Consider the following 27,116-nt stretch of genomic DNA (forward strand, 5'->3'; position numbering starts at 1 on the left):
GCCGTACCGGGATGCATCGGCTACCCCAGGTGCAATTTAAAGGGCCTGCAGCTCCCAGCAGCGGCTGGAGCCCCTGGCTCTTTAAATTGCTGCCAGAGCCCCGCTGCTGGAGCCCTGGGGTAGCGGCGGAGATTTAAAGGGCCCGGGGCGGAGGTGGCGGCCGGAGCCCCATCCCCGGAGCCCTGGGGAAGCAGTGGCAGGGTTCCGGGGATGATTTAAAGGGCCCAGGGCTCCGGCTGCTGGTACCGCCCTGGGCCCTTTAAACAGCTGCCAGAGCCACCTGTGTTTGGGAAGGAGGCACTTGCCAGTACAGGGTGGGCTGGGGCTGGCTCTGACCTCCCCCAGCCCCGCCCCTTCCGCCTGAGGAACCCCCCCGCCTCCCTAGCCCTGTACCAGTAAGTCCCTAGACTTACTTCCACCCCGGGCGTAGGAGGTGCATAAGGCCTTGTGCTGGGCCCCTGCCCAAGGGTGAGTTTTACCTCGGTTAGGTAATCCATGTGGGTAAGCACGCTCACTGCACCCGTGGCCCTGGGATTCTATAATGAATCCTCACGCTCTGCCAGCAAACTACCTCGCCAACTGCCTGCATCATTAAAACAGGGGACGTTCATGCTGTAGTCATACGGTAGCTGTCCCAGGATGAGCCTGCACATCTGCTCTCTGTAAGTGCCTAAATATGGCACGTATTTAGATCAGTGGGGAGCACCAGCTGCCCTATAAAGACCACAGAAAGGGGCGAATAGTTAGTGAGACGCTGGCTCCTGGCTGATCTGGGCACATTTCTAAAGCACTTATTGTAGATCATGGTGGGTTTAACCAGTGCACAAAATAGTTGGCCTAAAATGGGCTGAAAGCTTTTGATTGGCTAACAGTCGTTTCTCATATTTCCCCTCTCACCCTAGCCCTTACGTCAGTACCAGGGAAACGTCAGTCTAGCCATGCCCGGGTAGCGCTGTTGGAAGTAGCTGCTAGCAAGGCTGGCAGATCAGGCTGCAGGGTGTCTGCTGCCCTAGGCACATTGGACAGTGTATGGCTCTGGCAGGCCCCACTCACTGACACGCTACGTAGCCACGCGGCCGTGTTCTGTTTGCTGCACTCCTTGGCCAAAGCAATGCTTCGCTATTGTAGTTACAGCCTCACCAGCAGTCCTTCGGAGCGGGCGAGACCCTGGGCTAGTTGACAGTGTTTAGCTTATGGGAAAGGCACAGTTTAGCCCTGGGGTGGGGCGGGTTATGTTCAAATTTTGCTTTTGCATCTTGTTTGGAAATGATTTTATTCTGGGCGTGAGAGACTCCCCCCAAAAGGTCACACCCTTTAGAAAGCTTCAGCCAAATACAAAATTATCTTCCAAACCAATGGGAATGTCAGTTAGCTTGTCAGCCCCAGGCTGGTGCTTGGCTGTTCACTTCCTCACTGGGTTGCCTTTAGTGAAGAAAGCGAGAAACGACAGGTTTCCCCATGCGCACGCACCCATGTGCGCACGTGTGTCTGTTCATGGCGTGTGGACAGAGAGGCCAGAACATGTGAGTGGCTAATCCGCTTGCAAGAAAATACGGCAGCATGGGCCCGGGGAGGTGCGCGTGCAGCTGTCAGGAGGGGAAGGAGATGCCAATGGGTTTCCAGGCATTTTAAAAAGCCCAGCACGAGCAAGAGAAAAGCAGCACTGTACAGCAGCTCTTCCCCAGGAGTACAAGCACGCACCAGATGCTCATTCTTGGGCAGGTATTTTGGCATCATGGCCAGTGGCTCTCAATGCTAGTCCCGAAAAATTCATCTGATGCCAATTCTCACCGAGGAGCTGAGCGAACGGTCGGCTTCTCGCCAGCTTTGTACTTGCGTTTGGGTGGCCAGAAGGAAAACGCCGTCACCCAAATCACTCCTTGCCGCTTGCTGTGATTCACACACTCGGGGGACAGCCTGGTTCTGCGGCACATGGTGGGGAGTGGTGTCTCTCTGTACAGCTTCTCCGAGCTGGCAGTTGCTGTGCCCAGCACTGCTCCCAGTGACCCATTCCATAGCTTTTCCTCCTCCACTCACGATTTGACCATGAGCATGGAATGGCTGCAGTGCAATGCCAGCCTGTCACAGGGAAGCACGGCCCGGCAGGTCAAGCCAACCAATGCTGGGAGAAACGTCTAACCCACCAGCGCACGCTGTAGCAGTTAAAGACTTCTCGGGGATACTCAGACATGTAAACAATGGAGGCAATATTTCTTTACCACCTCAGCCCAAGATGGAACCCTAGCGTGGCTGCTGCACGCACAGGAGGCCTCTTCTCTGTCTTCTGCTTCCAAGTTAGTTATAGTTCTTTGTCAACAGTGTTTTCAACCACATCGCTGGCCACCCGGCACTTCTGAAGAACACCCCAGGGCTGGAGAGAGGCAGGGCCTGCTTTCGAGCCATACGCTTCGCAACGCGTTATGCCCGCCTCCACGCAGTCAGGTCTGCAGCGGCGCTTGGCTCTGCAGGACTAGCTTCCGCTCTGGCTCCGGCTCCCGCCCCTTGAGGGCTATCGCTCAGAAGGCAGGGGGCGCGGACCACCCCCGGAGCAGCCCCTCGAAGGGAAAGGAAACGTTCCTCACCCTGTGCCGCGAGCTGTGTCCCGCCCTCTTTCCCCTCTGCTGAGGGTATCCCTTGGGGATGACTGAGGAGCGAAGGGACTGAGGGTGGCTCACCCGTGCACCCCCATATGCCCTCAGTGTGCCATGAGGAGGTACAGGCATGTGCATGGGCTGCATGGCGACTGCTACCTAGAAATGGCCACCTGCGGGCTCAAGGGGCGCCTCCCAGAGACACACGCTCCAAGCGCTGCCGTGAGTAACAGTGCCGGCTGTACAAGTGTGTCAGGCTGCAGGCCAGTGTTTTTCTTATTGTTCATTACCAAAGCTGTACCACCGAGTCGCTCGCTGTAGGAAGGAGAGCACTTGGGAAAGAGCGTTTTCACTGCACTCCTGCCAAATAACTTTGGAGAGCTTATCTGCTGAACTCCAGGCCTCCCCAGGAGCGGGCAGTCCGAGCTCCGTTGAATTGTAGGGATGGCGTTTTTATATATAAATCTTGCTCCAGCTACCATTATCACACGCAGAAATCCTCCGTGTCTACATCTTTCAGCACACCTGATCTCCACCGTATGGAAATAGCCACACTGGAGAGATGGTCTGAGACTCAGCGTGACAGCTGGAAAGCCCTGTTTACCCAAGACACAAACATCTGTGTCAGTGTGAAGGCAGTGTGAAGTTTATGCTCTCATGCAGTTATTGAGGTCACTGCTGGGTAAAGTTTGCATATTAGTTTAGCTAATATCGGTTTCATGTTTCCTGTGTAGATTTTTCTCCTGTTCTTTGCACGTCTCTGACTTTGTAAAATCCTTGGTCACCTAAGAGTTCCCGGGACCATTCAGGCCTTTACAGCGACAGCAGGCCTGGGATTCCTAGCAAGAACTCAAGTCTCTTTAGCAGTGCAGGGTCTAGGACATAGCTGAGCTGTTCTGGGTGTAGCCACTAGAGGGCAATCATTGGCTCTCCACTAGCAATGGTCATTACAATACAAATGCATGGTTTGTTTTACACCTCCATGGGGAAATGCTGGATAATAAGGAGATAAAAAGGGAAGGAGAGGAGCCCAAACTGGCCCACTTTAATTATGCTTAGTCAGGCATGAGAGAGCTCCCCTCTGCCCTGAAAAGTTACAAAAGAAAAGAATGGTGCTAGCAGCTACTGCCAGTGGCTTCCTATTAGTGACCCTTCTGTAAAGGCCCTTTTGCTCAGCAGCTGCCAGAGAGACCCATGACAACAAGCATTTGGGGTTTTACACATGCGCTCTCGAATTCCGTGCCACCCCTCTCTCTGCACACCTGATTTCTGACTGCTAGTCTCCACCCGCTTCTTCCGCACAAAGACTAGTACAGCTTCAAGACGTGCTGTTTTCTCGGATCTCAGTGTCCCTGCTATCAGCCTTAAGAGCGTCAGAGCTGCCCATCAGCACTGCTCTGCTGTATGTGATTAGAAGAGTTATTTTGGCTCCAGGAATTATTTTTATTTCCTTTCTATAATTTGAGCTGCTCTCTTTTGTTCGGCCTTGTCTGCGTTCCCGGCTTGCTGGAGAACATTTTCTAAGGCGTGTGCTTGGCTTTTCGTGGAGTATCTCCCCGGGACCACCAGGGGCGGGGTGGCTGACCCTTGCAGACTCCTCACTGGAGAGAGGCCTCTCTAGTCCCTGCAGCTGTGAGCACACTTTTTTGAGAGTCAATGCGCTTGCTTGTGAAACTTGTCCGGCGCAATTCATTACCCATTGCTGCCCATCGGCACAGCAGACAGAGCCTGCCCAACCCTCAGACAAGCTTTCCCTCCGCACCATCCATGTGCCTGTTCTATAGAGGCCATGGCTTGGGATTATCTGGGGCTCTCCAGTCAGCCCACTGCCTCTTGGCTGATGCTGTCAAAAACATGTGAAAATTGGTGCCAATCACACTAGGGATTAATGTGATGTGAACACGTCTCCATTAGGAACTAGACCGAGCCCACCGACTTGTTGCCAAAAGACCACCAAGTAGCAGAGGGAAGGATAGGGCACCAGACTGGGACTCAGTAGATCTGGGACCAAGTCCTGGGTCAGCCACTGACCCTCGGTGAGACCTTGGCTAAGTCACTTCATCTTCCTTGTGCCTCAGTGTGCCTGTGTGTCTAATGGGTCTAAGCGCACTTTGGGGCATTGGGAGGATAAAGCCATTAATGATGGATACTCAGATACTACAGTGCCGGGGCCATATATTTACACTGATAGAATCAACCATCAGATGGCAAAGGCTGCAGAGGTTTCACCCGTCACTACGTATGGCCAATAGCACACGTATGTGCCAGGCTTCTGGAAGAACAAGAGTAACTCGATAGCCAGAGCAAGCTACTCCTAGTATTCTGTAACTGCTTAACCTGCTTTGCATGGCAGCAGCTGCCTTGCATGCTGACTGTGATGGTCCCCGTGTGTGCACAGTGCAGATGGAAGCGCACCCCGTTGCCATGGATGTAACGTGTGGATTCCCTGTTGTTGCTCAGCATGTCTGCGTAGTCAGAAAGAAGCTTTGCTCTGTAGCCAAGGGAGCACATGATTACTCACTGAGGGTTCACTGTGCTAATGCTGCACACAGAGAGACTAAGAGATGGCCTCTGCTCCAAAGAGCTGACAACCTAAACAGACGAGGGTGGAGAAAAGGAGCATTAGCTATCTATTACAGATGGGGAACTGATGCACAGAGATTAAGGCCCTGATGTTTATAGGTCTTTAGTTGTCTAAAGATCTTTAAAAATCTGGCCCCAGGTGACTTTGCCAAGGCCACACCGTCTCCTAACCACAAGAACTTCCTCCCTCTCTAATGCAGTCTTTAACTGGAGTCTTATGGAAATCATTTTTGTTAGTAAGACAATAATACATACTAACTATATGTGGCAATGTCATGGTGCTACATGCCTTCAAAGCACTGTGCAGGCTAATCTTCTGTCCAGCACCCTTCAGAGGTAAGTCAATGTTGTTATTCTCCTGTTAGAGGCAGAGAAGCTGAGAGACAGAGAGGTTAAGTGACTCGTGCAAGGTCACACACTGAGTCAACGCTGGAGCTAGAATTAGAATGTGGAAATCCTGGCCTCCAGGCCCATACTCAGGCTGCTAGGTCATAATAAAGAAGCACATCTTAAAAGATTTCCCTTCATCGATAAGGTTCAGTTTAATTACAGCTACAGCAAAGACAGTTAGTAACTGGTGAAAATGCCAGTGTATTTTAATTGACTATATTGAGCATGTCGAACAGAACTACAGCGTTTGACCTTTCCTGTAAGTGAAATGTTGGAACAATCTATTCGCTCCTCAGCGTCCAGGGAGTGTATGGAAGGAATGCCCATTACCACTAATGGGAGTTACCCATGTAAATCCCTTCCATGTTGCTGAGATAATAGTCTGCTGATTGTCCAGTTATTTTCCTTCTGTATGGCCACTGTTCGTGCTGGAAGGCCAAATCGAGAGCCCTGCTCTGGCTAACGAGCGGCTCCAGGTTGCACTCTCACTGGGCTTCTCCAACATCCTTAGAAATTCTGCAGGGGCACTCATAGGTACTGGAACTACGGGTGCGGGGTGCTGCAGCACCCCCTGACTTGAAGTGGTTTCCATTATATCCAGGGTTTACAGTTTGGTTCAATGGCTCACAGCACCCCCCCTACAAAAACTGTTCCAGCGTCCCTGGTGGCACTTTGCTACTGTGTTACAAAGCCTCAGCGATTTAATGCTGGTGGCCAGAGTTTGTCATTGCTATGGGAAATAACCACAAACAAGCCGTCCTCTCATCCTCACTGACAGGCCAATGCTAAAGTCATGCTGAGTGCTGGCAATCAGTGGCTGTAGGGCTGTAATGGGCACAGACTGCCCTGGAGGGGAATTGGAGCGTTGCAAACCTAATTAACCAGCCCAAAGTGGTGATGTTCCCCCCGCCCCCCAAGAGCTGAATCCCAAAACACCCCTTCAGAAAAGCCCTTATTTAAATAACTTGCCTTTCATGGAACTTAAACACAATCTACACTTGAATCAGATGCTTAAGGGCTTTCCTGAATTGGCATTCTAGTGCTTACTCCTGTTGACGTATAATAGAATCATAGAATCATAGAATATCAGGGTGGGAAGGGACCTCAGGAGTTCATCGAGTCCAACCTCCTGCTCAAAGCAGGACCAACCCCAACTAAATCGTCCCAGCCAGGGCTTTGTCAAGCCTGACCTTAAAAACTTCTAAGGAAGGAGATTCCACCACCTCCCTAGGTAACGCATTCCAGTGTTTCACCACCCTCCTAGTGAAAAAGTTTTTCCTAATATCCAATCTAAACCTCCCCCACTGAAACTTGAGACCATTACTCCTTGTTCTGTCATCTGTTACCACTGAGAACAGTCTAGATCCAAACTCTTTGGAACCCCCTTTCAGGTAGTTGAAAGCAGCTATCAAATCCCCCCCCCATTCTTCTCTTCCGTAGACTAAACAATCCCAGTTCCCTCAGCCTCTCCTCATAAGTCATGTGTTCCAGTCCCCTAATCATTTTTGTTGTGTTCTGCTGGACTCTTTCCAATTTTTCCACATCCTTCTTGTAGTGTGGGGCCCAAAACTGGACACAGTACTCCAGATGAGGCCTCACTAATGTCGAATAGAGGGGAACGATCACGTCCCTCGATCTGCTGGCAATGCCCCTACTTATACATCCCAAAATGCCATTGGCCTTCTTGGCAAACAGGGCACACTGTTGATTTATATCCAGCTTCTCGTCCACTGTAACCTCTAGGTCCTTTTCTGCAGAACTGCTGCCGAGCCATTCGATCCCTAGTCTGTAGCGGTGCATGGGATTCTTCCGTCCTAAGTGCAGGACTCTGCACTTGTCCTTGTTGAACCTCATCAGATTTCTTTTGGCCCAATCCTCTAATTTGTCTAGGTCCCTCTGTATCCTATCCCTACCCTCCAGCGTATCTACCTCTCCTCCCAGTTTAGTGTCATCTGCAAATGACGTATGCTGGTGTAAGAGCTAAGTAAGCTGCAGGGAACAGCTATAGATCTGTACCACCATGCTTTTTAGACACATAACAATTTCACAGCAATTTTGCAACATTAAAACAGCATTACCAGTGTCTCTTTAACTGGCCATAAATCGAAACCTTGACTTGTCTCTAGTGGCTTGATATTCCAAGCTAGGAGGAAACATTCTGTCCTAGCTTGCAATCCATTTTATTGCCAAAAAGAAATTTCGTAGGTTAGATAAGTCAAATGCTTACTATTGCAAAACTTCAATTCAGGTCTCTAAGCTGCTGGTGAAGCAGCATCAGATATTAAACTGCATGAAGACATGGGAAGACTTTTTTAAGACTGGGAAGCCATGGCATGAGATACAAAAAGACCACCTCTGTTTTACACTCGGAAAGAGACCCCTAGTAGATTCACATTATTAATCTGCAGTACAAAAGCTACATAACTCCAACAAAGCATTCGTTTCTGATGACTCGGTACCTTTTTTCTGTAGCCTCTGGCATTACAGCTCTTAGTGAAAAGACACTTTAGAGCTAGTCCAGGCAGTTCATTTTCCATCAATCAAATCTCCAACTGAAAATATAAAGGCAGTGATATGACAAGATTTCTATTTTAATAGCTGTATTCTTGATAAGCTAATCCTAGAGGAGCTGCAGTGATCAAATACTTACAGTCAGTGCGTATGGCACAGCCTATTGTAAAATTAAATACACAAAATTAGGTGGGAATACTGTTAATTTTGTGATGGGAATGACAAAAGCCAACGCATTCAAAATTAAGACTCCTATATTCTTCCTTTAATATAGTCCACTGTGGGGGAAGGACAGTGTGCTGTGTGTTAAAGATGTAATTCCCATTTTTATTCTGAAGTCCCTGACCTTTCTCAGCTTTGGAACAGCCTGAGCATTATTTAAACACATTGGGGGTATTTATCTTGTTTATTTAAAAATATATCTTTCAAATTTGCAAAATGAAACTTAATGTGAGAATCAGGAGTAGTGTTCTGTTCTGTGATGCTTCCCCATCCCCTTGACATAGACCAGGGGAGGGCTAACTCCGGCCCACGGGTTGGATCCGGCCCATCAGGGTTTTCAATCTGACCTGCGGGATTGCCAGCCTCATGGCGCAGCGGGGCTAAGGCAGGCTCCCTGTGTACCCTGGCCCCACGCCACTCCCAGAAGCGGCCAGCACCATGTCCCTGTGGCCCCTGGGAACAGGGGGAGGCAGAGGTCTCCATGCACTGCCCTCGCCTGCAGGCACAGCCCCCCACAGCTCCCGTTGGCCAGGAATGGAGAACCACAGCCAATGGGAGCTTCAGGGGTGGTACCCACAGGTGAGGACAGTGCATGGCAGAGCCACCTGCCCCACCCCACCCCACCCACAGGAGCCACTGCTGGACATGCTGGCCACTTCCGGGAGCAGCATGGGGCCAGGGCAGGCATGGATCCTGCCTGAGCCTTGCTACGAGCCACTGCCACCCCAGAGCTACTCAAGGTAAGCGACGCTAGGCCGGAGCCCACACCCTGAACCCCTCCTGCACCCCACACCCCAACCCCTTCTTGAGCCCCCTGCAGCACCCCTTCTGCATCCCAACCCCCTGCCCTGAGCCCCCTGCCATACCCCTCCTGCACCCCAACTCCCTGCCCTGAGCCCCCTGCCACACCCTGCATCCCTCCTGCACCCCAACCCCCTGTCCTGAGTTCCCTAGCCCCCTTCTGCACCCCTACCCTCAGCCCACTCCTGCACTCTGCACCCCCTTCTGACCCCCAACGCATTGCCCTGAGCCCCTTCCTGCACACTGCACCAGTCCCGCACCCTGCAGTTCCTTCCGCACCCCAACCCCCTGCCCCAGCTCTACATTCACGGCCCTGCATACAATTTCCGCACCCAGATGTGGCCCTCAGGCCAAAAATTTGCCCACCCATAGCCCCATATTTGATCAGAGAAATCAGGAATCTGTAGGGCTTTATTTACCTTCAGACAGCTACATCTGTTGGGTAAAATGTGGGTTGGGCTAACGGCAGGTTTTGGGAACACAAGTTGCCTTCCCGTCGCACTAAACCAGACATTCTAATAGTTTCAGGTGTATAACTGCATACACACATCCATATATATGTGCACATGCTCCTTGTTTTAAATAGACAATGTGAAGCATGCTCGATATTCCCTAACAGGCTCCTTTCATAAAGCCGGGTTTGCACCCCTCTCCATTGCAAGCCGGCCCAATACTCTGGGCTAAGGAGCTATGACACACTCCCACAGGTGGCCCTGCCATGGCATAACATGGTCCACAGGAGGAGCCAGACCTGGCCAGGCTTTCGACAGATGGCTCAATGCTCTAAGGGTGCCTTCAAGTGGTTCTCCTCCAACCCGGTTCTGGTCACAGATGCGGTCAGAGAGCTGGAGAAATGAGAGGCTGATGCAGGCAGAAAGGATAGAGCCAGCTGTTTATGGGAGCAGGGCGAAGGAGTGGCTAACTGGGGAATTACTCTGTCTGGTGGGCAGCCTGGGAAGATGGCTAGCCAGGAATCTGGCAGTCATTATGGAGATAAAAAGCCTGAGCACCGAGGGACAGGGTTAGCCAGCTGGAAGGAAGTCATGGGCGCAACAGAGCCAAGTGAAGTCCGACAATAGCTAGTCTCCAAAGACTGGGGAGGAGGAGGGGGAGGATCAGGTCAACCTTGCTTTCATTCAGGAGATTGTGTCTGTTCAGGTTAGCTGCCCTAGAAACATTAGTGCCCACGTTACAGCAACAGCCCAGAGAGACACAGCTGCCCCAGTACTAAGGGCTTAGCCAAGGAAGCGTTTCATGACATGGGGATGAGGCCCGACTCTGCATTACCGCTTACCCCATGGCTACTGCCGTTCGAGCTGCTCCGTTGGTCGTGGGTGTTAACTTGTCTCCTGCCTCACAGCAGGAATCGGAGAGCAGCTGTAGTCAGGTGTTTGAGAACTGAATGGCTTCTCTTCACTTCTACCGTAGGCCCCATTGCGGCGTGAACTGAATTAAACCGTGGCAACAGACGGGTGACTAAAGAAATACGGCAGCTCCCTCATGAAGGAAACAGGAGAAACAACTTTCTGCTGTGTCCTCGTTCAGTGGCTGGCCGAAGGCCTCCCTCAGCCTTTGTCTAGTCAAATCTCCCACCAACGCCAATGGGAGTTCAGGCCCTTTCAGAAAAAAATACAGCAGGTCTCTTTGGCGCTCATGCCCCAGATTTACCCCTGAGGCAAATTCCAGCGCTTGCCTGCTCTCCAAATCTGCCCCCTCAGGAGTGTAAACTCTGCTTGGTTCTGTAGGTAAGTGTGTCCACAGTAGGGTGGCCAACACTCCAGGACTGGCCTGGAGTCGCCCGGAATCGGCATTGATCTCCCAGTGATTATTGAAAGCAATCCGGGAGATTTTAATAGGATATTTTAAGAAAATGACATTACTTCACGTTGGGGGAAAAAATCTCCTGGAATAGCTTCAGTCGGAGTTGGCAACCATAGTCCACAGAGAGATGCAAGAGGCAGTGTTTCCTTTTTGGTTTGGGGGGCATTTCTATCCCTGGGTGACAGGCAGGCTGCGCTTTGGGGTTTTCCGTTTACTGAAGGAAAAGAGGTTTTCAAGTGCCTTCACGTGTGCATGGCAAACCGCCAACGCTGCAGCCGGCTGATGAGTGGAGCTGGGCAAACCGTCTGAAGGAATAGCTTTCCACCGGAAAATGCTGCGGCTACAGATCCGGAAAGTTCCGCTCGGACGTGTTGCTTCTGTGGAAATGTTCAAAGGAAACCAGGCTGGGAGGCTGGTAAGCAGGGGACATCTGCCTGGCAGACTGCATGGCTCCCCATGGGGCAAGCTCTGCTCCCAGCAGGTTCCCCAGTGGGCCACCTGGCTAGCTCCCTCTTGAGCCAGCGCCCCCGGTGGCCAGTTTCCCTGATTATCTGGTGGACAGCCAGGGAAGTTGGCTAGCCAGGCATTTGAGCTCCATTGAGGTCCCCTTGAAACAAAAAGATCTGGATTTTCCTTCCTGTGGAAAAACTTGAGTTTTTGAAAAATAGTTCATCCCGAACCGGGCTGAAACAGCACCCATGAAGCTTTCCCCTGGGAAGGAAGTTCTGGTTTCAGGCCAGGGCTGCTTGAGCTCTGCTCCCAAGATAAGCCCCGACCCGCGAGTAGCGGCAGCAGAGAGGTGGAGACATCTGTGTGATTCTTGTTTGATTAACTGACTTTTTTCCCCTCGGCAGTTGAACAATTTTGATATGGTTCTGACACGCTGACCCCGCCGTTACACAGTGCCACCGCCTCGGCAACGTTTAGCCTCTCAACAGCCGTGTGTGGCAGATCAGGACTATCATCCTCTGCTTACAGATGGGGAACTGATGTCCGTTGAGACTAAAGGACTGGCCCAGGGGCATTGGGCACCTGTAGCAGTGCCAGGAACTGAGCTCGGCTTTCCTGAGTCTCCCTCAAATGCCAGAGCCACAAGGCCATCCTTCTGCATTCAAACCAGGTGCCCTCCCAAACCGAGTTCTCATTGTCCCCACTCTGTAACATTGCTGAGAATCCGCCCGCCGTGTTATGTGAGCGCATCGATTCACAGGCGAGGCCGAGCAGCGGTGTTGTGTGATGGACAACGATCAGCAGATTTACAAACGGCTTTGCGAAGACGGATCCCACACAGCATGTGTCCAGGCCATGCTTCCAGCAACCTGTGCGTGCCTCTGAGCGATTGGAGATGGTTAACAGGCCTCCTGCCGAGAAGCAGAAGATGACGCTGGGACAGGTAGGGATAGGATACAGAGGGACCTAGACAAATTAGAGGATTGGGCCAAAAGAAATCTGATGAGGTTCAACAAGGACAAGTGCAGAGTCCTGCACTTAGGACGGAAGAACCCCATGCACCGCTACAGACTAGGGACAGAATGGCTCGGCAGCAATTCTGCAGAAAAGGACCTAGGGTGACAGTGGACGAGAAGCTGGATATGAGTCAACAATGTGCCCTTGTTGCCAAGAAGGCCAATGGCATTTTGGGATGTATACGTAGAGGCACTGCTAGCAGATCGAGGGACGTGATCGTTCCCCTCTATTCGACATTGGTGAGGCTTCATCTGGAGTACTGTGTCCAGTTTTGGGCCCCACGCTACAAGAAGGATGTGGAAAAATGGGAAAACGTCCAGCAGTGGGCAACAAAAATTATTAGGGGACTGAAACACATGACTTATGAGGAGAAGCTGAGGGAACTGGGATTGTTTAGTCTGCGGAAGAGAAGAATGAGGGGGGATTTGATAGCTGCTTTCAACTACCTGAAAGGGGGTTCCAAAGAGGATGGATCTAGACTGTTCTCAGTGGTAGCAGATGACCGAACGAGGAGTAATGGTCTCAAGTTGCAGGGGGGAAGTTTAGGTTGGATATTAGGAAACACTATTTCACTAGGAGGGTGGTGAAGCACTGGAATGCTTTACCTAGGGAGGTGGTGGAATCTCCTTCCTTAGAAGTTTTTAAGGTCAGGCTTGACAAAGCCCTGGCTGGGATGATTTAGTTAGGGATTGGTCCTGCTTTGAGCAGGGGGTTGGACTCCCCCCCTATGACATAAACTCCCCAGTATCCAGCTAGACTGATGCTAAAAAAGAACGTGAAGACGTCCTCGCACTGTGTTCACGGCCCTGCTGGAAGCACTACATGACACTGCCTGTTTTAGTGAAGCCCGACTTTCCATGGCACGTTGAGTGTGTTTTCGCCTAGGTACCAAATCGCCTCTAGCTCCTTTGTTCATCTACCACTGATTTTAAACTAATAATTTCACCGCCGGCTCCTTTGAGGTTCGGGGCATCCTCGGCTCCTAATGGGCATCCAGGCCACGCAGCCACAAACAGGACATGCTCAGCTCTTTGCAGTCACACACCCTTGATTAGTGCTGATGCAGCATTGTTATTGTCTTCACATTAAAACAAGTGCCTTTTCCTTGGACTGACCAGTTCCTAACACCCAAATTCCCTATGATCTGGGGGCGGGAGGCATGAAGAGTAGGGCAGGATTTTTTTTTTAATTGAGTTTTCCAGAATAACACAAGTCTCCTGCAAAGGAAGAAATGCAATCCTGCAATCCAAGGTGGCCATTTATTTCTTCCCTTTTAATCATGAAGCACTGAACAAAGACTGAGTGGCTTTGGATAGATGTGACAGGTGGTGTGTCTCCTTGTTCTGCGACTTCAATAAAAGGTTAACAAATGTTGCAGAGCTCGGCTACCATGGCTGGTTTCTAACAGGTGGTTCTTCCGATGCTCTTTTCTCCCAAATGTTAGTAACAGCAAGATGCTAATAGTGGCAAGGTGTTAAAAATTCCTGAAGGGACTAACAACAGAACAAACTGCTACCAATGAGTTGATTATTAGGCTAAAATTTCAAATGGGCTCCAACCCAGTGTCTGAACCTGTACTGGCAATTTTGAATACAGAGAGTTTTTTGTACCTGGATTTTTTTATGTACATTTTCAGTGCAAGTGGAAAGTGCAATTAGATACCTAAGTCCTTTAACATGCAAGGAAATTGAACCCCATGCATAGATTACTGTGTTTGCATATGTGGTGGGGGGAGGGAAGAGAAACTGGTTTGCAAAAAATTGCTAGAAAGGCACTCAAGCAGGAACATTTAATTCCAGGTTTTTAATAGCCCAACGCCTGAGGGGGTTAGCAGAGGCTTGACTCTTGCTCAGCTCTAAAATGTCCCTGACTAGGAGGCGTCAGCTCTAGAGGTGACTTGGCACCGCTGGCTCTTTGTTTTTCCTATAGCTTGGATATTTTAGTGGCCACAGCCTCTGTGCTTTGTTTTGACTTTAGCAAAGCTTTTGACACGGTCTCCCACAGTATTCTTGTCAGCAAGTTAAGGAAGTATGGGCTGGATGAATGCACTATAAGGTGGGTAGAAAGCTGGCTAGATTGTCGGGCTCAACGGGTAGTGATCAATGGCTCCATGTCTAGTTGGCAGCCGGTATCAAGTGGAGTGCCCCAAGGGTCGGTCCTGGGGCCGGTTTTGTTCAATATCTTCATAAATGATCTGGAGGATGGTGTGGATTGCACTCTCAGCAAATTTGCGGATGATACTAAACTGGGAGGAGTGGTAGATACGCTGGAGGGGAGGGATAGGATACAGAAGGACCTAGACAAATTGGAGGATTGGGCCAAAAGAAATCTGATGAGGTTCAATAAGGATAAGTGCAGGGTCCTGCACTTAGGATGGAAGAACCCAATGCACAGCTACAGACTAGGGACCGAATGGCTAGGCAGCAGTTCTGCGGAAAAGGACCTAGGGGTGACAGTGGACGAGAAGCTGGATATGAGTCAGCAGTGTGCCCTTGTTGCCAAGAAGGCCAATGGCATTTTGGGATGTATAAGTAGGGGCATAGCGAGCAGATCGAGGGACGTGATCGTTCCCCTCTATTCGACATTGGTGAGGCCTCATCTGGAGTACTGTGTCCAGTTTTGGGCCCCACACTTCAAGAAGGATGTGGATAAATTGGAGAGAGTCCAGCGAAGGGCAACAAAAATGATTAGGGGACTGGAACACATGAGTTATGAGGAGAGGCTGAGGGAGCTGGGATTGTTTAGCCTGCAGAAGAGAAGAATGAGGGGGGATTTGATAGCTGCTTTCAACTACCTGAAAGGGGGTTTCAAAGAGGATGGCTCTAGACTGTTCTCAATGGTAGCAGATGACAGAACGAGGAGTAATGGTCTCAAGTTGCAGTGGGGGAGGTTTAGATTGGATATTAGGAAAAACTTTTTCACTAAGAGGGTGGTGAAACACTGGAATGCGTTACCTAGGGAGGTGGTAGAATCTCCTTCCTTAGAGGTTTTTAAGGTCAGGCTTGACAAAGCCCTGGCTGGGATGATTTAACTGGGAATTGGTCCTGCTTTGAGCAGGGGGTTGGACTAGATGACCTTCTGGGGTCCCTTCCAAGCCTGATATTCTATGATTCTATGATTCTATGCTGCAAGGGGCCATTGTCAGAGTACCTTTTGCAAGCTTTATTCCATAGCAGGGTATGCAGAGGAGGAAACACAGGGCCAGATTCTACTCTTGCTCCCACTGGGGAGTTCAGGAACAAGCCCACAGAAAACAATGGAATTACATGAGAGAAAATCAGAGTGGAGAAGAGAGCGGAATTGGACCACCTGGCTCCTCGTGACTGCATTTGTTCCTCTGTACCAAGGTGTTTCCCGGTATCCCTCGTGTTCCCCATGAAAAGCAGCAAACTGAACCATGACAGTGACTAGCGCCAGTAGAAGACACTCCATGATGGCCAGCATGGGCAAGATTGTGGCTCCACTTTTGTGGCTGAGCAGCAGGGAAAGGGAGTATGGAGACTAGCCCATACAAGGCCAACTAGAGGTCTGGCCTCTGCTGCAGTGGGAGTGCTGAGGTGATGATAAGAACATAAGAATGGCCACACTGGGTCAGACCACAGGTCCATCTAGCCCAGTATCCTGTCTTCCAACAATGGCCAGTGCCAGGTGCCCCAGAGGGAATGAACAGAACAGGCAATCATCCAGTGATCCACCCTCTGTCACCAATTCCCAGATTCTGGCAAACAGAGGCTAGGGACACCATCCTTGCCCATCCTGGCTAATAGCCACTGATGGACCTAGCCTCCATGAAATTAGCTTGTTCTTTTTTGAACCCTGTTATAGTCTTGGCCTTCACAACATCCTCTGGCAAAGAGTTCCACAGCTTGACTGTGCATTATGTGAAGAAATGCTTCCTTTTGTTTGTTTTAAACTTGCTGCCTATTCATTTCATTTGGTAACTCCTACTTCTTTTGTTATATGAATGAGTAAATAACACTTCCTTATTCACTTTCTCCACACCAGTCATGATTTTATAGACCTCTATCATATCCCTCCTTAGTCGTCTCTTTTCCCAGATGAAAAGTCCCAATCTTATCTCATACGGAGGCCATTTCACATCCCTAATCATTTTTGTTGCCCTTTTCTGAACCTTTTCCAAGTCCAATATATCTTTTTTGAGATGGGGCGACCACATCTGCACGCAACATTCACGATGTGGGCGTACCATGGATTATATAGAGGCAATATGCTATTTTCTGTCTTATTATCTATCCCTTTTCTAATGAGTCCCAACATTCTGTTTGTTTTTTTGGCTGCCGCTGCACATTGAGCGGATCTTCGCAGGAAACTATCCACATGACTCCAAGATCTCGCTCGAGTGGTGTCATAAATATAAAGGGAAGGGTAAACCCCTTTGAAATCCCTCCTGGCCAGGGGAAAGCTCCTCTCACCTGTAAAGGGTTAAGAAGCTAAAGGTAACCTCGCTGGCACCTGACCAAAATGACCAATGAGGAGACAAGATACTTTCAAAAGCTGGGAGGAGGGAGAGAAACAAAGGGTCTGTGTCTGTCTGGATGCTGCTCTTGCCAGGGACAGAACAGGAATGGAGTCTTAGAACTTTTAGTAAGTAATCTAGCTAGGTATGTGTTAGATTATGATTTCTTTAAATGGCTGAGAAAAGAATTGTGCTGAATAGAATAACTATTTCTGTCTGTGTATCTTTTTTGTAACTTAAGGTTTTGCCTACAGGGGTTCTCTATGTTTTTGAATCTAATTACCCTGTAAGATATCTACCATCCTGATTTTACAGGGGGGATTTCTTTATTTCTATTTACTTCTATTTTTTATTAAAAGTCTTCTTGTAAAACACTGAATGCTTTTTCATTGTTCTCAGATCCAAGGGTTTGGGTCTGTGGTCACCTATGCAAATTGGTGAGGCTTTTTATCCAACATTTCCCAGGAAAGGGGGGGTGCAAGTGTTGGGAGGATTGTTCATTGTTCTTAAGATCCAAGGGTCTGGGTCTGTAGTCACCTAAGCAAATTGGTGAGGCTTTTTACCAAACCTTGTCCAGGAAGTGGGGTGCAAGGTTTTGGGAAGTATTTTGGGGGGAAGGACGCGTCCAAACAGCTCTTCCCCAGTAACCAGTATTAGTTTGGTGGTGGTAGCGGCCAGTCCAAGGATAACGGGTGTAATATTTTGTACCTTGGGGAAGTTTTGACCTAAGCTGGTAAAGATAAGCTTAGGAGGTTTTTCATGCAGGTCCCCACATCTGTACCCTAGAGTTCAGAGTGGGGGAGGAACCTTGACATGGTGGCACAGTGGTGGGATTAACCTGAAATCATTTGAGATCCAGTTGAGATTTTTTGAACTAGAAATACAGATTTTAAAAAGGAAATTTTTTTTTCTTTGGAAAGAAAGTCCAGAAAGCAGCTTTGAAACTGAAAGCAGCTTGGTTTCTCTCTGCTTTGTGGCCAAGCAGAGACAAAAGGGGATTATCTTGTGAATTGCAGGTTTTCTTTTCCTGGAGGCAGGGTACTTAACTCCTGCAGGGAAATTCACAGTCTTCCAACCCAGAGGTTTTTTTTTCTTTTCTTCCTAAAAGTAAATAGGGGGTGTGTGCTCTACCCATTTGCCTGGAGACAAAAGTGGCAGGGTTTTTTTTAGGATTTTGATTTTTTTTTTGTTTGTTTTACAAGGAGCACAGGTTTGAAAAGAAATTTTTTTTTCTTTGGGCTGGGTAAGCAGGTTTCCAAGTAGTTGGAGGTTTTTTGCTTTAATTTGGGCCCAGAGCAGAGACAAGGGAATTGTCTTTTTCTGTAGGCTGACAATCACTATCAGAGAATAGGTATTCTATTCCAGCACAGCAAAATTTTACAGCCAAGTTTTGTTTGTTTATTTCTAAACCTCGGGTGTAAAGTTAGTTAAAAACAGAGAGGTTAGAATGGCCAAATCCTCAGCTCGACTACAGCTGGAATTAGCCAAATTTCAGGCTGAGGAAAAACAAAGGGAACATGAAAGACAGATAGAACTCATGCAGCTGAAGAAGGAACAAGAAAGGGAGGCAGAACAACACCAAGAGGCTGCCCACAAGAGGGAAATGGAGGCAAGGAAGCATGTGGAGGAGGAGAGGGAAAAAGAGAGGAAGCATGTGGAGGAGGAGAAGGAAAAAGAGAGGAAGCATGTGGAGGAGATGGAGAGGATAAAGGCCCAGCAGAATATACCAACAAACCCTAGCAATCCTTCTCCAGGTACCACTTCCCATCCCAGAAAGTTCCCCACCTACAAGGCAGGTGATGATACTGAGGCCTTCTTAGAAAACTTCGAAAGGGCCTGCCTTGGGTACAACATCTCTACTGACCAATACATGGTAGAGCTGAGGCCGCAGCTCAGTGGACCCTTAGCTGAGGTGGCAGCTGAAATGCCTAAAGAACACATGAACAAGTATGAACTGTTTAAATCCAAGGCGAGAGTCAGAATGGGGATAACACCCGAGCAGTCTCGTCGGAGGTTCAGAGCCCTAAGGTGGAAACCAGACATGTCATTTACCCGACATGCCTACCACATTGTAAAACATTGGGATGCCTGGATATCAGGAGCAAGTGTTGAATCTCCAGTAAATTTGCCCTTCCTAATGCAAATGGAACAATTCTTAGAGGGTGTTCCTGAGGAAATAGAAAGATACATCCTAGATGGGAAACCCAAAACTGTAATCGAGGCAGGAGAGATTGGAGCCAGATGGGTGGAGGTGGCAGAGAAGAAGAAAACTGGTCGCAGTTGGAGCGGAGACCAGAAGGGACCACCCCAGACCACACCCTATTACTGGGGGCCGCCCAAAGCCCCACCTACCTCCCAAAGAACCCTCCAGACCCCTTATCGTCCCACCACCCCGTTCTCCAGCAACCCTCCTCGCCCCAGTGACCCGTCAGCTGGACGATGTTTTAAGTGTAACGAGCTGGGGCATGTAAAGGCCAACTGCCCCAAGAACCCCAACAGATTACAATTCATTGCACCGGAATCACACCAGAGGTCCACAGGCCCAGATACCTCTCAGATACCCTTAGAGCGGAGGGAAACTGTGAGTGTGGGCGGGAAGAAGGTCACCGCGTGGAGGGACACCGGAGCACAAGTGTCAGCTATCCATGCTTCCTTAGTGGACCCCAATTTAATCAACCCAGAGATCCAAGTGACGATTCAACCCTTCAAGTCCAACTCTTTCAGTTTGCCTACAGCCAAGTTGCCTGTCCAGTACAAGGGCTGGTCAGGAATGTGGACTTTTGCAGTCTATGATGATTATCCCATCCCCATGCTGTTGGGGGAAGACTTGGCCAATCATGTGAAGCAGGCCAAGAGGGTGGGAATGGTCACCCGCAGCCAGGCTAAACAAGCCGTGAGGCCTAGCTCTGTTCCGGAAACTTCTATCAGGACCCAGTCAGAGGTGATGGACCTGGACCCCAGGCCAATGTCTGCAACAGCAGTAGTGGATCCAGTCCCAGAGACCCAGACAGAACCAGTCCCAGAACCGGAACCAGCTGAACAACCAACACCAGACCCAGTGTCAGCACTGAATCCAGTACTTGCAACCTCAACACCAGAGGGCCCCACCGAACCTGAACTGGCAGCAGCCGATAACCCTACACAAGAGGCTCAGCCGGAGCCTGAATCCCAACATAGTGCACCAGCGGAGAGCGGTTCACAGTCAACAGAAACAGCTCCATCCCCTATATCGCTTCCAGAGGGACCAAGCCTAGGTCCACAATCCCATGAGGAACTGATGTCTCCAGCATCAAGGGAACAGTTCCAGACCGAACAGGAAGTAGATGAAAGCCTCCAGAGAGCTTGGACGGCGGCACGGAGCAACCCACCGCCTCTCAGCTCTTCTAATCGATCCAGGTTTGTTGTAGAAAGAGGACTTTTATACAAGGAAACTCTTTCTGGTGGACACCAGGAAGACTGGCATCCTCAGAGACAGTTGGTAGTTCCAACAAATACCGGGCCAAGCTCTTGAGCTTAGCCCATGATCACCCTAGTGGCCATGCTGGGGTGAACAGGACCAAAGACCATTTGGGTGGATCATTCCACTGGGAGGGAATGGGCAAGGATGTTTCTACCTATGTCCAGTCTTGTGAGGTGTGCCAAAGAGTGGGAAAACCCCAAGACCAGGTCAAAGCCCCTCTCCAGCCACTCCCCATCATTGAAGTTCCATTTCAGCGAGTAGCTGTGGATATTCTGGGTCCTTTTCCGAAAAAGACACCCAGAGGAAAGCAGTACATACTGATTTTCATGGATTTTGCCACCCGATGGCCGGAAGCAGTAGCTCTAAGCAACACCAGGGCTAAAAGTGTGTGTCAGGCACTAGCAGACATTTTTGCCAGGGTAGGTTGGCCCTCCGACATCCTCACAGATGCAGGGACTAATTTCCTGGCAGGAACTATGAAAAACCTTTGGGAAGCTCATGGGGTAAATCACTTGGTTGCCACTCCTTACCACCATCAAACAAATGGCATGGTGGAGAAGTTTAATGGAACTTTGGGGGCCATGATACGTAAATTCGTAAATGAGCACTCCGATGATTGGGACCTAGTATTGCAGCAGTTGCTCTTTGCCTACAGAGCTGTACCACATCCCAGTTCAGGGTTTTCCCCATTTGAACTTGTATATGGCCGTGAGGTTAAGGGGCCATTGCAGTTGGTGAAGCAGCAATGGGAGGGATTTACACCTTCTCCAGGAACTAACATTCTGGACTTTGTAACCAACCTACAAAACACCCTCCGAACCTCTTTAGCCCTTGCTAGAGAAAACTTACAGGATGCTCAAAAAGAGCAAAAAGCCTGGTATGATAAACATGCCAGAGAGCGTTCCTTCAAAGTAGGAGACCAGGTCATGGTCTTAAAGGCGCTCCAGGCCCATAAAATGGAAGCATCGTGGGAAGGGCCATTCACGGTCCAGGAGCGCCTGGGAGCTGTTAATTATCTCATAGCATTCCCCACCTCCAACCGAAAGCCTAAGGTGTACCATATTAATTCTCTAAAGCCCTTTTATTCCAGAGAATTAAAGGTTTGTCAGTTTACAGCCCAGGGAGGAGACGACGCTGAGTGGCCTGAAGGTGTTTACTACGAAGGGAAATGTGCTGGTGGTGTGGAAGAGGTGAACCTCTCCATGACCCTTGGGCGTATGCAGCGACAGCAGATCCAGGAGCTGTGCACTAGCTACGCGCCAACGTTCTCAGCCACCCCAGGACTGACTGAACGGGCATACCACTCCATTGACACAGGTAATGCTCACCCAATTAGGGTCCAACCTTACCGGGTGTCTCCTCAAGCTAAAACTGCTATAGAACGGGAGATCCAGGATATGTTACAGATGGGTGTAATCCGCCCCTCTGAAAGTGCATGGGCATCTCCAGTGGTTCTAGTTCCCAAACCAGATGGGGAAATACGTTTTTGCGTGGACTACCGTAAGCTAAATGCTGTAACTCGCCCAGACAACTATCCCATGCCACGCACAGATGAACTATTAGAGAAACTGGGACGGGCCCAGTTCATCTCTACCTTGGACTTAACCAAGGGGTACTGGCAGGTACCGCTAGATGAATCTGCCAAGGAAAGGTCAGCCTTCATCACACATCTCGGGCTGTATGAATTTAATGTACTCCCTTTCGGGCTGCGAAATGCACCCGCCACTTTCCAAAGACTTGTAGATGGTCTCCTAGCGGGATTAGGAGAATATGCAGTCGCCTACCTTGACGATGTGGCCATATTTTCGGATTCCTGGGCAGACCACCTGGAACATCTACAAAAAGTCCTTGAGCGCATAAGGGAGACAGGACTAACTGTTAAGGCTAAGAAGTGTCAAATAGGCCTAAACAGAGTGACTTACCTTGGACACCAGGTGGGTCAAGGAACTATCAGCCCCCTACAGGCCAAAGTGGATGCTATCCAAAAGTGGCCTGTCCCAAAGTCAAAGAAACAGGTTCAATCCTTCTTAGGCTTGGCCGGTTATTACAGACGATTTGTACCGCACTACAGCCAAATCGCTGCCCCACTGACAGACCTAACCAAAAAGAAACAGCCAAATGCTGTTCAGTGGACCGGAAAGTGTCAGAAGGCCTTTAACAAGCTTAAAGCGACACTCATGTCTGACCCTGTACTAAGGGCCCCAGACTTTGACAAACCGTTCCTAGTAACCACAGATGCATCCGAGCGTGGTGTGGGAGCAGTTTTAATGCAGAAAGGACCTGATCAAGAATTCCACCCTGTAGTGTTTCTCAGCAAAAAACTGTCTGAGAGGGAAAGCAACTGGTCAGTCACTGAAAAAGAATGTTATGCCATTGTCTACGCTCTGGAAAAGCTACGCCCATATGTTTGGGGACGGCGTTTCCACCTGCAAACCGACCATGCTGCACTAAAGTGGCTTCACACCGTCAAAGAAACTAACAAAAAACTTCTTCGGTGGAGTTTAGCTCTCCAAGATTTTGATTTCGACATCCAACACATCTCAGGAGCTTCTAACAAAGTGGCTGATGCACTCTCCAGTGAAAGTTTCCCAGAATCAACTGGTTAAAATCGTCCTTGAGATGTGGAAAATATTGTTAGTCTTTATGTACTTGGTAGTATATTTAGAGATGCATGTGTCTTATTAACTCTGTTTTCCTAGAGCTCCAGGAAGAAATCCCAGCCAGTGTTTCACCCTAGCTGAGATTTGGGGGGCGTGTCATAAATATAAAGGGAAGGGTAAACCCCTTTGAAATCCCTCCTGGCCAGGGGAAAGCTCCTCTCACCTGTAAAGGGTTAAGAAGCTAAAGGTAACCTCGCTGGCACCTGATCAAAATGACCAATGAGGAGACAAGATACTTTCAAAAGCTGGGAGGAGGGAGAGAAACAAAGGGTCTGTGTCTGTCTGGATGCTGCTCTTGCCAGGGACAGAACAGGAATGGAGTCTTAGAACTTTTAGTAAGTAATCTAGCTAGGTATGTGTTAGATTATGATTTCTTTAAATGGCTGAGAAAAGAATTGTGCTGAATAGAATAACTATTTCTGTCTGTGTATCTTTTTTGTAACTTAAGGTTTTGCCTAGAGGGGTTCTCTATGTTTTTGAATCTAATTACCCTGTAAGATATCTACCATCCTGATTTTACAGGGGGGATTTCTTTATTTCTATTTACTTCTATTTTTTATTAAAAGTCTTCTTGTAAAACACTGAATGCTTTTTCATTGTTCTCAGATCCAAGGGTTTGGGTCTGTGGTCACCTATGCAAATTGGTGAGGCTTTTTATCCAACATTTCCCAGGAAAGGGGGGGGGTGCAAGTGTTGGGAGGATTGTTCATTGTTCTTAAGATCCAAGGGTCTGGGTCTGTAGTCACCTAAGCAAATTGGTGAGGCTTTTTACCAAACCTGGTCCAGGAAGTGGGGTGCAAGGTTTTGGGAAGTATTTTGGGGGGAAGGACGCGTCCAAACAGCTCTTCCCCAGTAACCAGTATTAGTTTGGTGGTGGTAGCGGCCAGTCCAAGGATAACGGGTGTAATATTTTGTACCTTGGGGAAGTTTTGACCTAAGCTGGTAAAGATAAGCTTAGGAGGTTTTTCATGCAGGTCCCCACATCTGTACCCTAGAGTTCAGAGTGGGGGAGGAACCTTGACAAGTGGTAACAGCTAATTTAGACCCCATCATTTTATATGTATAGTTAGGAGTCTATTTTCCAATGTGCGTTACTTGGCATTTATCAACACTGACATTTTGTTACCCAGTCACCTAGAGATCCCTTTGTAACTCTTCACAGATGATGGAGGAGTTTCTTCTCACATGGTCCCTTGGAACAGCTCACCGGAAAGGGGTTGGAGCAAGAGATGCCATGGGAGGTCAGGAGCAAACTGTGAAGAGGGCAGGGTGCTGGGCACCTCCACAAGGAGGTGGGGGAGAAGCAGTGGCAGCAAAGGGAGTGCTCAGAATCCAACGCCTTACACTGAGAACAGGCGCCCTGAGCACCCTGGAAAAGCTGGCCTTTGTGGCTGGTTCATTTATCGATATTGCGAGCTTCACAGCCAAATATCGAGGAGGCGGGACTCCCATTAGGGTGCAAACCCCCAGAGTATTTCAGCGACATCATGTTTAGAGGCTGCAAGTGTGGGAGACTTTCCCAGTCATTGACCATGGAGAAAAAGAGCTGGTGGCACGTGGAACTGTGGCCCACTGACTGGTACTTTTTGGTTGGCCAGTTTGCCAAGGTGGGTGGGGTCGGGACAAAGCTACACACATTTGTTTAAAAATCTGGTCTCATAGTCCTTGGGGCCTTGCCTGACCCATGATAGCTCACAGGAAATATCCCAACTGTGCCTGAATCCTTGGTCGGCCCCATGAAAATCTGGGCCCATGGCCTCAGTTGCTTGAGGGATGTAACGAGTTAGGGGGCTGACAGCCTACTTGCTATGCCTTTTAAGTCATAGATCAAGCCAGTATTCCCAGTCCTCTCCTCCTTAGGGCTGCGGGAAGTGTATGAATGAGCCAGGTGCTAGTGGCAGGCCTAGATTTAAATAGGGCTTTTTTACTTACCATATAACTGCAGAGTTTCTTGAGCTGACTTTTCTAATCTGTCCCTAGCCACCACTAAGTCTTTAACATATCCCCCCCCATCTATTGCAAATTCTACTTTTTAAGACAGGAGGGAAACCCCCACCCCCCCACCCTGCCACCCTCCATCCTGCATCAAAGGGTTGTTTTGCACATAATGCCACAAGGGGATTTTTTTTTTAATTAGACCTTTGATATGGCATCCTCATTAACACAAATGAAATGTTCCTTGCAGATCAGTCGTCATCTGCTAGGCAGACGTGATATGAAGTGCTTGGTGTCCTGCCTTCATTACTGGCTACAAAATTAATACAAGAATATTCCATACTTAATATGAAGCCATCAAATGCAAGGGTTGAAAATAGCTTGCAAATGTAATTGAAGCACAGGTCTTCCACATCCACCTACCTGGATGGAATGGCAATTGTCTTCCTTAGCGTCGAAGAATCAGCTCTACTTTACATATTCAAATGCAAAAGGAGGACCTTTCAGACTGGTTCATTTGCTGGGTTCTTGGAAAGTGTTCAGTTTCCCAAGCTTTTCTGGCTTGCCATTGTGCCTTCCTTTTCTGTATTTCACCTCTTGTTCAGGGACTAAAATGTACAGACTCTGTCAGAAGGGGATTTCTGTTTACTTTGACTGGAAATAAAATAGCATTAGAATGGTTGAGGCTTTTCAAAAGTCTGTGGAAGATGTCTGCTGTCATGTTAAATCTGTGATAGCAAACTCAGGCTTCCTGGAGCTACTTTTACAAAGTATCAGAGCAATAACTAGAGCTACGCTTGGAAGGATTAGTTTTATATGTCAATTTCATCGTACACACACAAACCAACAAAAATATTTCCGTCGCTAATAATCAAAATGTACTGACAGGCAAAGTAAGAGAAATGCTGTGTGAGAGTTTGATTTGAGCATATTTACTTTGTACAGTTTGACATGTGATGTTGATGGTTATAAAGTTTTAACTGTTTGAATCTCAATCTCTCCTGTCATTAAATAACTGTCTGACTTCCTCCCCCAGCATTTCCTGCAACTGTGAAAATTTAAATTGATGAAAACTGAAAGAAATGCATAAAACCCCATAATTCTGTGTAACTGTGAAAATTGTAATCGATAATAATCGGAAAAATATTTACAAATAAACGTTGCTATTATCTGTCACAAGTATTAAAAAAATGAATTCTGTCAAGCCTAACTCTAGCCGAATGCGTTTGTTTTGCTCCTGATGTTACTCTCTGTATTTGCTCAGTAGTTTTCTAAGTCAATGGGCCAAATTTATCCCTGGTCCTGGCCGGACTTTGGCCCAAGCACTGTGTTTACCCTGGGCATTTCCACTAAGTCTCAAATCAGACTGTGCTTCAGTGACACTCCTGGAGGAATTATTTATTTACACATTTTCGGGCATGTTTGATTTGTTTGCTGCAGTGTTGGGTCAATCTGGTGGCATTTGAATCCTGATTCGGATCTGACGCCGAACTTCTCTGAAGTTCAGGTATGTTCACGGCTGATGGCCCATGCCAGCCCCACTGCAAAGATGGCATACAGGTTGCCGTGGTTTAAAGCAGCAATCGCAGAGTATCCGAGCTATTGCCGTTCTCACCCATTCTGCATTAAGAACACAGTTGTCCCACATGCCACTGTGTGGCAAGGGATGACAAAAGCTGCCTTCTTCTAGTGACAACTGTAGACCCGAGCTGCAAAACTCAGCTTGGGATCGGGAGCCTGGTGCGTCAGCTCAGGGCTCTTGCCAGGACATTGTACGTCCATTTGCTTTCATTTCAGCCACATATTCTCTGTGATGCACTGGCAATAAACAGCGAAACGACTGCAGAATCTCCTCAGAGCAGCACTGCAGAGGATCGTTATTACTGAGCGAGTACGTCACGTGAATAACAACCAACCAAAGTTAACATGTTTTGTTGCAAGCAACCACCCTTACCTCATAGTATGTAACGTGCTGAATACCACATGAGCGGCTTCACATTTTGATGAATTCCCTAAAGCATATTGCACTATCTTAAACCCCTACAACTTTGTACCAACACCTTAAAAGTAAGAGTGGAATGTATGATCTTAAGAAAATTTATGCATTTCTTGTTCTATTATCTTATCTAGCAAAATGGTAGCTCTCCAGGCTTATCGTATCTCGGCTATAACAAAGCTTTGGTTTCTGAGAGGCACAG

At 48.7% G+C, this 27,116-nt stretch overlaps 1 long non-coding RNA gene across 1 annotated transcript in view; it reads left to right on the forward strand.

Annotated features, from left to right (window-relative positions):
- Positions 1-27,101, forward strand: part of LOC311524019 — a 53,426-nt gene extending 26,325 nt beyond the window's left edge. Inside the window, exons 5-6 of the long non-coding RNA XR_014712465.1 lie at positions 24,146-24,224; positions 25,169-27,101. This is a non-coding gene — a long non-coding RNA (uncharacterized lncRNA). The remainder of the gene's footprint in view (positions 1-24,145; positions 24,225-25,168) is intronic.
- The last annotated feature ends 15 nt before the right edge of the window (positions 27,102-27,116 follow it).

Source organism: Lepidochelys olivacea (assembly GCF_965140295.1).
Source record: "Lepidochelys olivacea isolate rLepOli2 genome assembly, chromosome: 7".
NCBI lineage: Eukaryota > Metazoa > Chordata > Testudines > Cheloniidae > Lepidochelys > Lepidochelys olivacea.